The following is a 13,219-nucleotide window of genomic DNA, read 5'->3' as shown; positions in this document are numbered from 1 at the left end:
CACTGACTGTGTGTGTTTAACAGGACTCTGTGTCCCAGCACTGACTGTGTGTAAATAACAGGACTGAGTGTCCCAGCACTGATTTTGTGTCTAACAGGTTTGAGTGTTCCAGCAGTGATTGTGTGTGTCTAACAGGACTGAGTGCCCCGCACTGACTGTGTGTGTATAACAGGACTGTGTGTCCCAGGACTGACTGTGTGTAAATAACAGACCTGAGTGTCCCAGCACTGATTTTGTGTGTCTAACAGGACTGAGTGTCCCAGCATTGACTGTGTGTTTCTAACAGGACTGAGTGTCCCAGCACTGACTGTGTGTGTATAACAGGACTGTGTGTCCCAGCACTGACTGTGTGTAAATAACAGGACTGAGTGTCCCAGCATTGACTGTGTGTGTATAACAGGACTGAGTGTCCCAGCACTGACTGTTTGTGTCTAACAGGACTGAGTGTCCCAGCATTGACAGTGTGTTTATAACAGGACAGAGTGTCCCAGCACTGGCTGTGTGATTGTAACAGGACTGAGTGTCCCAGCACTGGCTGTGTGTGTAACAGGACTGAGTGTCCCAGCACTGACTGTGTGTGTGTGTAACAGGACTGAATGTCCCAGCACTGATTGTGTGTTTATACCAGGACTGAGTGTCCCAGCACTGATTGTGTGTTTATAACAGGACTGAGTGTCCCAGCACTGACTGTGTGTGTATCACAGGACTGAGTGTCCCAGCACTGACTGTGTGTGTATAACAGGACTGAGTGTCCCAGCACTGACTGTGTGTTTATAACAGGACTGAGTGTCCCAGCACTGACTGTGTGTGTATAACAGGACTGAGTGTCCCAGCATTGACTGTGTGTTTATAACAGGACTGAGTGTCCCAGCACTGACTGTGTGTGTAGCACAGGACTGAGTGTCCCAGCACTGAATGTGTGTATAACAGGACTGAGTGTCCCAGCACTGACTGTGTGTTTATAACAGGACTGAGTGTCCCAGCACTGACTGTGTGTGTATAACAGGACTGAGTGTCCCAGCACTGACTGTGTGTGTCTAACAGGACTGAGTGTCCCAGCATTGACTGTGTGTTTATAACAGGACTGAGTGTCCCAGCACTGACTGTGTGTGTATAACAGGACTCTGTGTCCCAGCACTGACTGTGTGCAAATAACAGGACTGAGTGTCCCAGCACTGATTTTGTGTCTAACAGGTTAGAGTGTTCCAGCAGTGATTGTGTGTGTCTAACAGGACTGAGTGCCCCGCACTGACTGTGTGTGTATAACAGGACTGTGTGTCCCAGCACTGACTGTGTGTAAATAACAGACCTGAGTGTCCCAGCACTGATTTTGTGTGTCCAACAGGATTGAGTGTCCCAGCATTGACTGTGTGTTTATAACAGGACTGAGTGTCCCAGCACTGACTGTGTGTGTATAACAGGACTGTGTGTCCCAGCACTGACTGTGTGTAAATAACAGGACTGAGTGTCCCAGCATTGACTGTGTGTGTATAACAGGACTGAGTGTCCCAGCACTGACTGTTTGTGTCTAACAGGACTGAGTGTCCCAGCATTGACAGTGTGTTTATAACAGGACTGAGTGTCCCAGCACTGATTGTGTGTGCATAACAGGACTGTGTGTCCCAGCACTGACTGTGTGTAAATAACAGGACTGAGTGTCCCAGCATTGACTGTGTGTGTATAACAGGACTGAGTGTCCCAGCACTGACTGTTTGCGTCGAACAGGACTGTCTGTCCCAGCACTGACTGTGTGTGTATAACAGGACTGTGTGTCCCAGCACTGACTGTGTGTAAATAACAGGACTGAGTGTCCCAGCACTGACTGTGTGTAAATAACAGGACTGAGTGTCCCAGCACTGATTTTGTGTCTAACAGGTTTGAGAGATCCAGCAGTGATTGTGTGTGTCTAACAGGACTGAGTGTCCCAGCACTGACTGTGTGTGTCGAACAGGACTGAGTGTCCCAGCACTGACTGTGTGTGTCTAACAGGTCTGAGTGTCCCAGCACTGACTGTGTGTGTCTAACAGGTCTGAGTGTCCCAGCACTGACTGTGTGTGTGTAACAGGACTGAGTGTCCCAGCACTGACTGTGTGTGTGTAACAGGACTGAGTGTCCCAGCACTGACCATGTTTGTTTAACAGGACTGAGTGTTCTAGCATTGACTGTGTATTTATAACAGGACTGAGTGTCCCAGCACTGACTGTGTGTGTATAACAGGACTGTGTCCCCCAGCACTGACTGTGTGTAAATAACAGGACTGAGTGTCCCAGCACTGATTTTGTGTCTAACAGGACTGAGTGTCCCAGCAGTGACTATGTTTATAACAGGACTGAGTGTCCCAGCACTGACTGTGTGTGTATCACAGGACTGAGTGTCCCAGCACTGACTGTTTGTGTAGCACAGGACTGAGTGTCCCAGAACTCACTGTGTGTGTAGCACAGGACTGAGTGTCCCAGAACTGATTGTGTGTGCATCACAGGACTGAGTGTCTGAGCACTGAGTCTGTGTGTATAACAGGACTGAGTGTCCCAGCACCGACTGTGGGTGTCTAACAGGACTGAGTGTCCCAGCACTGACTGTGGGTGTCTAACAGGACTGAGTGTCCCAGCACTGACTGTGAGTGCATAACAGGACTGAGTGTCCCAGCACTGAATGTGTGTGTGTATAACAGGACTGAGTGTCCCAGCACTGAATGTGTTTATAACAGGACTGAGTGTCCCAGCACTGACTGTGTGTCTAACAGGACTGAGTGTCCCAGCACTGATTTTGTGTCTAACAGGACAGAGTGTTCCAGCAGTGATTGTGTGTGTCTAACAGGACTGAGAGTTCCAGCACTGACTGTGTGTGTATAACAGGACTGAGTGTTCCAGCACTGACTGTGTGTGTATAACAGGACTGAGTGTTCCAGCACTGATTTTGTGTCTAACAGGACTGAGTGTTCCAGCAGTGATTGTGTGTGTATAACAGGTCTGAGTGTTCCAGCACTGATTGTGTGTGTATAACAGGACTGAGTGTCCCAGCACTGACTGTGTGTGTCTAACAGGACTGAGTGTCCCAGCACTGACTGTGTGTCTAACAGGACTGAGTGTCCCAGCACTGACTGTGTGTGTCTAACAGGACTGAGTATCCCAGCACTGATTTTGTGTCTAACAGGACTGAGTTTCCCAGCACTGACTGTTTGTCTAACAGGACTGAGTGTCCCAGCACTGACTGTGTGTGTATAACAGGACTGAGTGTCCCAGCATTGACTGTGTGTGTATAACAGGACTGAGTGTCCCAGCACTGACTGTGTGTGTATAACAGGACTGAGTGTCCCACCACTGGCTGTGTGTGTATAACAGGACTGAGTGTCCCAGCACTGGCTGTGTGTGTATAACAGGACTGAGTGTCCCAGCATTGACTGTGTGTGTCTAACAGGACTGAGTGTCCCAGCACTGACTGTGTGTTTATAACTGGACTGAGTGTTCCAGCACTGACTGCGTGTGGATAACAGGACTGAGTGTCCCAGCATTGACTATGTGTGCATAACAGGACTGAGTGTCCCAGCACTCATTGTGTGTGCATAACAGGACTGAGTGTTCCAGCACTGATTTTGTGTCTGACAGGACTGAGTGTCCCAGCACTGATTGTTTGTCTAACAGGACTGAGTGTCCCAGCACTGACTGTGTGTGTATAACGGGACTGAGTGTCCCAGCACTGACCGTGTGTGCATAACAGGTCTGAGTGTTCCAGCACTGATTGTGTGTCTAACAGGACTGAGTATCCCAGCACTGACTGTGTGTGTATAACGGGACTGAGTGTCCCAGCACTGACCGTGTGTGCATAACAGGACTGAGTGTTCCAGCACTGATTGTTTGTCTAACAGGACTCAGTGTCCCAGCACTGACTGTGTGTGTATAACGGGACTGAGTGTCCCAGCACTGACCGTGTGTGCATAACAGGTCTGAGTGTTCCAGCACTGATTGTGTGTCTAACAGGACTGAGTATCCCAGCACTGACTGTGTGTGTATAACGGGACTGAGTGTCCCAGCACTGACTGTGTGTGTATAACAGGACTGAGTGTCCCAGCACTGACTGTGTGTGTATAACGGGACTGAGTGTCCCAGCACTGATTGTTTGTCTAACAGGACTGAGTGTTCCAGCAGTAATTGTGTGTATATAACAGGACTGAGTATCCCAGCACTGACCGTGTGTGTCTAACGGGACTGAGTGTCCCAGCACTGACTGTGTGTGTATAACAGGACTGAGTGTCCCAGCACTGACTGTGTGTGTATAACGGGACTGAGTGTCCCAGCACTGACTGTGTGTGTATAACAGGACTGAGTGTCCCAGCACTGACTGTGTGTGTATAACAGGACTGAGTGTCCCAGCACTGACTGTGTGTGTATAACAGGACTGAGTGTTCCAGCACTGACTGTTTGTCTAACAGGACTGAGTGTTCCAGCAGTAATTGTGTGTATATAACAGGACTGAGTGTTCCAGCACTGACTGTGTGTGCATAACAGGACTGAGTGTTCCAGCACTGATTTTGTGTATAACAGGACTGAGTGTCCCAGCACTGATTGTGTGTTTATAACAGGACTGAGTGTCCCAGCACTGACTGTGTGTTTATAACAGGACTGAGTGTCCCAGCACTGACTGTGTGTGCATAACAGGACTGAGTGTCCCAGCACTGACTGTGTGTGCATAACAGGACTGAGTGTCCCAGCACTGACTGTGTGTCTAACAGGACTGAGTGTCCCAGCACTGACTGTGTGTTTATAACAGGACTGAGTGTCCCAGCACTGACTGTGTGTGCATAACAGGACTGAGTGTCCCAGCACTGACTGTGTGTGTATAACAGGACTGAGTGTTCCAGCACTGATTGTTTGTCTAACAGGACTGAGTGTTCCAGCAGTAATTGTGTGTATATAACAGGACTGAGTGTTCCAGCACTGATTGTGTTTATAACAGGAGTGAGTGTCCCAGCACTGACTGTGTGTTTATAACAGGACTGAGTGTCCCAGCACTGACTGTGTGTGCATAACAGGACTGAGTGTCCCAGCACTGACTGTGTGTCTAACAGGACTGAGTGTTCCAGGACAGATTTTGTGTCTAACAGGACTGAGTGTTCCAGCAGTAATTGTGTGTATATAACAGGACTGAGTGTCCCAGCACTGACTTTGTGTCTAACAGGACTGAGTGTCCCAGCACTGACTGTGGGTGTCTAACAGGACTGAGTGTCCCAGCACTGGCTGTGTGTGTATAACAGGACTGAGTGTCCCAGCACTGACTGTGTGTGTATAACAGGACTGAGTGTCCCAGCACTGACTGTGTGTCTAACAGGACTGAGTGTCCCAGCACTGACTGTGGGTGTATAACAGGACTGAATGTCCCAGCACTGATTGTGTGTTTATAACAGGACTGAGTGTCCCAGCACTGACTGTGTGTTTATAACAGGACTGAGTGTCGCAGCACTGACTATGTGTTTATAACAGGACTGAGTGTCCCAGCACTGACTGTGTGTTTATAACAGGACTGAGTGTCCCAGCACTGGCTGTGTGTCTAACAGGACTGAGTGTCCCAGCACTGGCTGTGTGTCTAACAGGACTGAGTGTCCCAACACTGGCTGTGTGTATAACAGGACTGAGTGTCCCAACACTGGCTGTGTGGATAACAGGACTGAGTGTCCCAGCACTGATTTTGTGTATAACAGGACTGAGTGTCCCAGCACTGATTGTGTGTTTATAACAGGACTGAGTGTCCCAGCACTGATTGTGTGTTTATAACAGGACTGAGTGTCCCAGCTCTGATTGTGTGTTTATAACAGGACTGAGTGTCCAAGGACTGACTGTGTGCATAACAGGACTGAGTGTCCCAGCACTGACTGTGTGTCTAACAGGACTGAGTGTCCCAGCACTGGCTGTGTGTCTAACAAGACTGAGTGTCCCAGCACTGACTGAGTGTCTAACAGGACTGAGTGTCCCAGCACTGACTGTGTGTGTCTAACAGGACTGAGTGTCCCAGCACTGATTTTGTGTCTAACAGGTTTGAGAGATCCAGCAGTGATTGTGTGTGTCTAACAGGACTGAGTGTCCCAGCACTGACTGTGTGTGTCGAACAGGACTGAGTGTCCCAGCACTGACTGTGTGTGTCTAACAGGTCTGAGTGTCCCAGCACTGACTGTGTGTGTCTAACAGGACAGAGTGTCCCAGAACTGACTGTGTGTGTGTAACAGGACTGAGTGTCCCAGCACTGACTGTGTGTGTGTAACAGGACTGAGTGTCCCAGCACTGACCATGTTTGTATAAAAGGACTGAGTGTTCTAGCATTGACTGTGTATTTATAACAGGACTGAGTGTCCCAGCACTGACTGTGTGTGTATAACAGGACTGTGTCCCCCAGCACTGACTGTGTGTAAATAACAGGACTGAGTGTCCCAGCACTGATTTTGTGTCTAACAGGACTGAGTGTCCCAGCAGTGACTGTGTTTATAACAGGACTGAGTGTCCCAGCACTGACTGTGTGTGTATAACAGGACTGAGTGTCCCAGCACTGACTGTGTGTGTCTAACAGGACTGAGTGTCCCAGCATTGACAGTGTGTTTATAACAGGACTGAGTGTCCCAGCACTGACTGTGTGTGTATAACAGGACTGTGTGTCCCAGCACTGACTGTGTGTAAATAACAGGACTGAGTGTCCCAGCATTGACTGTGTGTGTATAACAGGACTGAGTGTCCCAGCACCGACTGTTTGTGTCTAACAGGACTGAGTGTCCCAGCACTGACTGTGTGTGTATAACAGGACTGTGTGTCCCAGCACTGACTGTGTGTAAATAACAGGACTGAGTGTCCCATCACTGACTGTGTGTAAATAACAGGACTGAGTGTCCCAGCACTGACTGTGTGTAAATAACAGGACTGAGTGTCCCAGCACTGATTTTGTATCTAACAGGTTTGAGAGTTCCAGCAGTGATTGTGTGTGTCTAACAGGACTGAGAGTCCCAGCACTGACTGTGTGTGTCGAACAGGACTGTGTGTCCCAGCACTGACTGTGTGTGTCTAACAGGACTGAGTGTCCCAGCACTGACTGTGTGTGTCTAACAGGACTGAGTGTCCCAGCACTGACTGTGTGTGTGTAACAGGACTGAGTGTCCCAGCACTGACTGTGTGTGTGTAACAGGACTGAGTGTCCCAGCACTGACCGTGTTTGTTTAACAGGACTGAGTGTTCCAGCACTGGCTGTGTGTGTATAACAGGACTGAGTGTCCCAGCACTGACTGTGTGTGTATCACAGGACTGAGTGTCCCAGCACTGGCTGTGTGTGTGTTTAGCAGGACTGAGTGTCCCAGCACTGACTGTGTGTGTATAACAGGTCTCAGTGTTCCAGCACTGATTGTGTGTGTATAACAGGACTGAGTGTCCCAGCACTGACTGTGTGTGTATAACAGGACTGTGTGTCCCAGCACTGACTGTGTGTGTATCACAGGACTGAGTGTCCCAGCACTGACTGTGTGTGTAGCACAGGACTGAGTGTCCCAGAACTCACTGTGTGTGTAGCACAGGACTGAGTGTCCCAGAACTGATTGTGTGTGCATCACAGGACTGAGTGTCCGAGCACTGACTGTGTGTGTATAACAGGACTGAGTGTCCCAGCACCGACTGTGTGTCTAACAGGACTGAGTGTCCCAGCATTGACTGTGTATTTATAACAGGACTGAGTGTCCCAGCATTGACTGTGTATTTATAACAGGACTGAGTGTCCCAGCACTGACTGTGTGTGTCTAACAGGACTGAGTGTCCCAGCACTGACTGTGTGTGTCTAACAGGACTGAGTGTCCCAGCACTGACTGTGTGTGTGTAACGGGACTGAGTGTCCCAGCACTGACTGTGTGTGTATAACAGGACTGAGTGTCCCAGCACTGACTGTGTTTGTTTAACAGGACTGAGTGTTCCAGCACTGGCTGTGTGTGTATAACAGGACTGAGTGTCCCAGCACTGACTGTGTGTGTATCACAGGACTGAGTGTCCCAGCACTGGCTGTGTGTGTGTCTCGCAGGACTGAGTGTCCCAGCACTGACTGTGTGTGTATAACAGGTCTCAGTGTTCCAGCACTGATTGTGTGTGTAAAACAGGACTGAGTGTCCCAGCACTGACTGTGTGTGTATAACAGGACTGAGTGTCCCAGCACTGACTGTGTGTGTATCACAGGACTGAGTGTCCCAGCACTGACTGTTTGTGTAGCACAGGACTGAGTGTCCCAGAACTCACTGTGTGTGTAGCACAGGACTGAGTGTCCCAGAACTGATTGTGTGTGCATCACAGGACTGAGTGTCTGAGCACTGAGTCTGTGTGTATAACAGGACTGAGTGTCCCAGCACCGACTGTGTGTCTAACAGGACTGAGTGTCCCAGCACTGACTGTGGGTGTCTAACAGGACTGAGTGTCCCAGCACTGACTGTGAGTGCATAACAGGACTGAGTGTCCCAGCACTGAATGTGTGTGTATAACAGGACTGAGTGTCCCAGCACTGAATGTGTTTATAACAGGACTGAGTGTCCCAGCACTGACTGTGTGTCTAACAGGACTGAGTGTCCCAGCACTGATTTTGTGTCTAACAGGACAGAGTGTTCCAGCAGTGATTGTGTGTGTATAACAGGACTGAGTGTTCCAGCACTGACTGTGTGTGTATAACAGGACTGAGTGTTCCAGCACTGATTTTGTGTCTAACAGGACTGAGTGTTCCAGCACTGATTGTGTGTGTATAACAGGACTGAGTGTCCCAGCACTGACTGTGTGTCTAACAGGACTGAGTGTCCCAGCACTGACTGTGTGTGTCTAACAGGACTGAGTGTCCCAGCACTGACTGTGTGTCTAACAGGACTGAGTGTCCCAGCACTGACTGTGTGTGTCTAACAGGACTGAGTATCCCAGCACTGATTTTGTGTCTAACAGGACTGAGTTTCCCAGCACTGACTGTTTGTCTAACAGGACTGAGTGTCCCAGCACTGACTGTGTGTGTATAACAGGACTGAGTGTCCCAGCATTGACTGTGTGTGTATAACAGGACTGAGTGTCCCAGCACTGACTGTGTGTGTATAACAGGACTGAGTGTCCCACCACTGGCTGTGTGTGTATAACAGGACTGAGTGTCCCAGCACTGGCTGTGTGTGTATAACAGGACTGAGTGTCCCAGCATTGACTGTGTGTGTCCAACAGGACTGAGTGTCCCAGCACTGACTGTGTGTTTATAACTGGACTGAGTGTTCCAGCACTGACTGCGTGTGGATAACAGGACTGAGTGTCCCAGCGTTGACTATGTGTGCATAACAGGACTGAGTGTCCCAGCACTCATTGTGTGTGCATAACAGGACTGAGTGATCCAGCACTGATTTTGTGTCTGACAGGACTGAGTGTCCCAGCACTGATTGTTTGTCTAACAGGACTGAGTGTCCCAGCACTGACTGTGTGTGTATAACGGGACTGAGTGTCCCTGCACTGACCGTGTGTGCATAACAGGTCTGAGTGTTCCAGCACTGATTGTGTGTCTAACAGGACTGAGTATCCCAGCACTGACCGTGTGTGCATAACAGGACTGAGTGTTCCAGCACTGATTGTTTGTCTAACAGGACTGAGTGTTCCAGCAGTAATTGTGTGTATATAACAGGACTGAGTGTTCCAGCACTGACTGTGTGTGCATAACAGGACTGAGTGTCCCAGCACTGACTGTGTGTGCATAACAGGACTGAGTGTCCCAGCACTGATTTTGTGAATAACAGGACTGAGTGTCCCAGCACTGATTGTGTGTTTATAACAGGACTGAGTGTCCCAGCACTGATTGTGTTTATAACAGGAGTGAGTGTCCCAGCACTGACTGTGTGTGCATAACAGGACTGAGTGTCCCAGCACTGACTGTGTGTCTAACAGGACTGAGTGTTCCAGGACAGATTTTGTGTCTAACAGGACTGAGTGTTCCAGCAGTAATTGTGTGTATATAACAGGACTGAGTGTCCCAGCACTGACTTTGTGTCTAACAGGACTGAGTGTCCCAGCACTGACTGTGTGTGTCTAACAGGACTGAGTGTCCCAGCACTGGCTGTGTGTGTATAACAGGACTGAGTGTCCCAGCACTGACTGTGTGTGTATAACAGGACTGAGTGTCCCAGCACTGACTGTGTGTCTAACAGGACTGAGTGTCCCAGCACTGACTGTGGGTGTATAACAGGACTGAATGTCCCAGCACTGATTGTGTGTTTATAACAGGACTGAGTGTCCCAGCACTGACTGTGTGTTTATAACAGGACTGAGTGTCGCAGCACTGACTATGTGTTTATAACAGGACTGAGTGTCCCAGCACTGACTGTGTGTTTATAACAGGACTGAGTGTCCCAGCACTGGCTGTGTGTCTAACAGGACTGAGTGTCCCAGCACTGGCTGTGTGTCTAACAGGACTGAGTGTCCCAACACTGGCTGTGTGTATAACAGGACTGAGTGTCCCAACACTGGCTGTGTGGATAACAGGACTGAGTGTCCCAGCACTGATTTTGTGTATAACAGGACTGAGTGTCCCAGCACTGATTGTGTGTTTATAACAGGACTGATTGTCCCAGCACTGATTGTGTGTTTATAACAGGACTGAGTGTCCGAGCTCTGATTGTGTGTTTATAACAGGACTGAGTGTCCAAGGACTGACTGTGTGTTTATAACAGGACTGAGTGTCCCAGCACTGACTGTGTGTGCATAACAGGACTGAGTGTCCCAGCACTGACTGTGTGTCTAACAGGACTGAGTGTCCCAGCACTGGCTGTGTGTCTAACAAGACTGAGTGTCCCAGCACTGACTGAGTGTCTAACAGGACTGAGTGTTCCAGCACTGATTTTGTGTCTAACAGGACTGAGTGTTCCAGCAGTAATGGTGTGTATATAACAGGACTGAGTGTTCCAGCACTGACTGTGTGTGCATAACAGGACTGAGTGTCCCAGCACTGACTGTGTGTCTAACAGGACTGAGTGTTCCAGCACTGATTTTGTGTCTAACAGGACTGAGTGTTCCAGCACTGATTTTGTGTATAACAGGACTGAGTGTCCCAGCACTGATTGTGTTTATAACAGGACTGAGTGTCCCAGCACTGATTATGTTTATAACAGGAGTGAGTGTCCCAGCACTGACTGTGTGTGCATAACAGGACTGAGTGTCCCAGCACTGACTGTGTGTCTAACAGGACTGAGTGTTCCAGCAGTAATTGTGTGTATATAACAGGACTGAGTGTCCCAGCACTGACTGTGTGTATATAACAGGACTGAGTGTCCCAGCACTGACTGTGTGTGTAACAGGACTGAGTGTCCCAGCACTGACTATGTGTCTAACAGGACTGAGTGTCCCAGCAGTGACCGTGTGTGTATAACAGGACTGAGTGTCCCAGCACTGACTGTGTGTGTAACAGGACTGAGTGTCCCAGCACCGACTGTGTGTCTAACAGGACTGAGTGTCCCAGCACTGACTGTGGGTGTCTAACAGGACTGAGTGTCCCAGCACTGACTGTGAGTGCATAACAGGACTGAGTGTCCCAGCACTGAATGTGTGTGTATAACAGGACTGAGTGTCCCAGCACTGAATGTGTTTATAACAGGACTGAGTGTCCCAGCACTGACTGTGTGTCTAACAGGACTGAGTGTCCCAGCACTGATTTTGTGTCTAACAGGACAGAGTGTTCCAGCAGTGATTGTGTGTGTATAACAGGACTGAGTGTTCCAGCACTGACTGTGTGTGTATAACAGGACTGAGTGTTCCAGCACTGACTGTGTGTGTATAACAGGACTGAGTGTTCCAGCACTGATTTTGTGTCTAACAGGACTGAGTGTTCCAGCAGTGATTGTGTGTGTATAACAGGTCTGAGTGTTCCAGCACTGATTGTGTGTGTATAACAGGACTGAGTGTCCCAGCACTGACTGTGTGTGTCTAACAGGACTGAGTGTCCCAGCACTGACTGTGTGTCTAACATGACTGAGTGTCCCAGCACTGACTGTGTGTGTCTAACAGGACTGAGTATCCCAGCACTGATTTTGTGTCTAACAGGACTGAGTTTCCCAGCACTGACTGTTTGTCTAACAGGACTGAGTGTCCCAGCACTGACTGTGTGTGTATAACAGGACTGAGTGTCCCAGCATTGACTGTGTGTGTATAACAGGACTGAGTGTCCCAGCACTGACTGTGTGTGTATAACAGGACTGAGTGTCCCACCACTGGCTGTGTGTGTATAACAGGACTGAGTGTCCCAGCACTGGCTGTGTGTGTATAACAGGACTGAGTGTCCCAGCATTGACTGTGTGTGTCTAACAGGACTGAGTGTCCCAGCACTGACTGTGTGTTTATAACTGGACTGAGTGTTCCAGCACTGACTGCGTGTGGATAACAGGACTGAGTGTCCCAGCATTGACTATGTGTGCATAACAGGACTGAGTGTCCCAGCACTCATTGTGTGTGCATAACAGGACTGAGTGTTCCAGCACTGATTTTGTGTCTGACAGGACTGAGTGTCCCAGCACTGATTGTTTGTCTAACAGGACTGAGTGTCCCAGCACTGACTGTGTGTGTATAACGGGACTGAGTGTCCCAGCACTGATCGTGTGTGCATAACAGGTCTGAGTGTTCCAGCACTGATTGTGTGTCTAACAGGACTGAGTATCCCAGCACTGACCGTGTGTGCATAACAGGACTGAGTGTTCCAGCACTGATTGTTTGTCTAACAGGACTGAGTGTTCCAGCAGTAATTGTGTGTATATAACAGGACTGAGTGTTCCAGCACTGACTGTGTGTGCATAACAGGACTGAGTGTCCCAGCACTGACTGTGTGTGCATAACAGGACTGAGTGTTCCAGCACTGATTTTGTGTATAACAGGACTGAGTGTCCCAGCACTGATTGTGTGTTTATAACAGGACTGAGTGTCCCAGCACTGATTGTGTTTATAACAGGAGTGAGTGTCCCAGCACTGACTGTGTGTTTATAACAGGACTGAGTGTCCCTGCACTGACTGTGTGTGCATAACAGGACTGAGTGTCCCAGCACTGACTGTGTGTCTAACAGGACTGAGTGTTCCAGGACAGATTTTGTGTCTAACAGGACTGAGTGTTCCAGCAGTAATTGTGTGTATATAACAGGACTGAGTGTCCCAGCACTGACTTTGTGTCCAACAGGACTGAGTGTCCCAGCACTGACTGTGGGTGTCTAACAGGACTGAGT

At 49.1% G+C, this 13,219-nt stretch overlaps 1 protein-coding gene across 2 annotated transcripts in view; it reads left to right on the top strand.

Moving 5' to 3' along the window:
• The window catches only part of LOC137357538 (neuronal tyrosine-phosphorylated phosphoinositide-3-kinase adapter 1-like), a 272,550-nt gene that overhangs the window by 159,494 nt on the left and 99,837 nt on the right, over positions 1-13,219 (top strand). The gene's annotated exons all lie outside the window — the stretch shown is intronic.

This window comes from Heterodontus francisci, chromosome 48 (assembly GCF_036365525.1).
Source record: "Heterodontus francisci isolate sHetFra1 chromosome 48, sHetFra1.hap1, whole genome shotgun sequence".
Classification (NCBI taxonomy): Eukaryota; Metazoa; Chordata; class Chondrichthyes; order Heterodontiformes; family Heterodontidae; genus Heterodontus; species Heterodontus francisci.
Note: the sequence above shows the minus strand (reverse complement) of the source record. Positions and strands in the feature narration are given on the sequence as shown.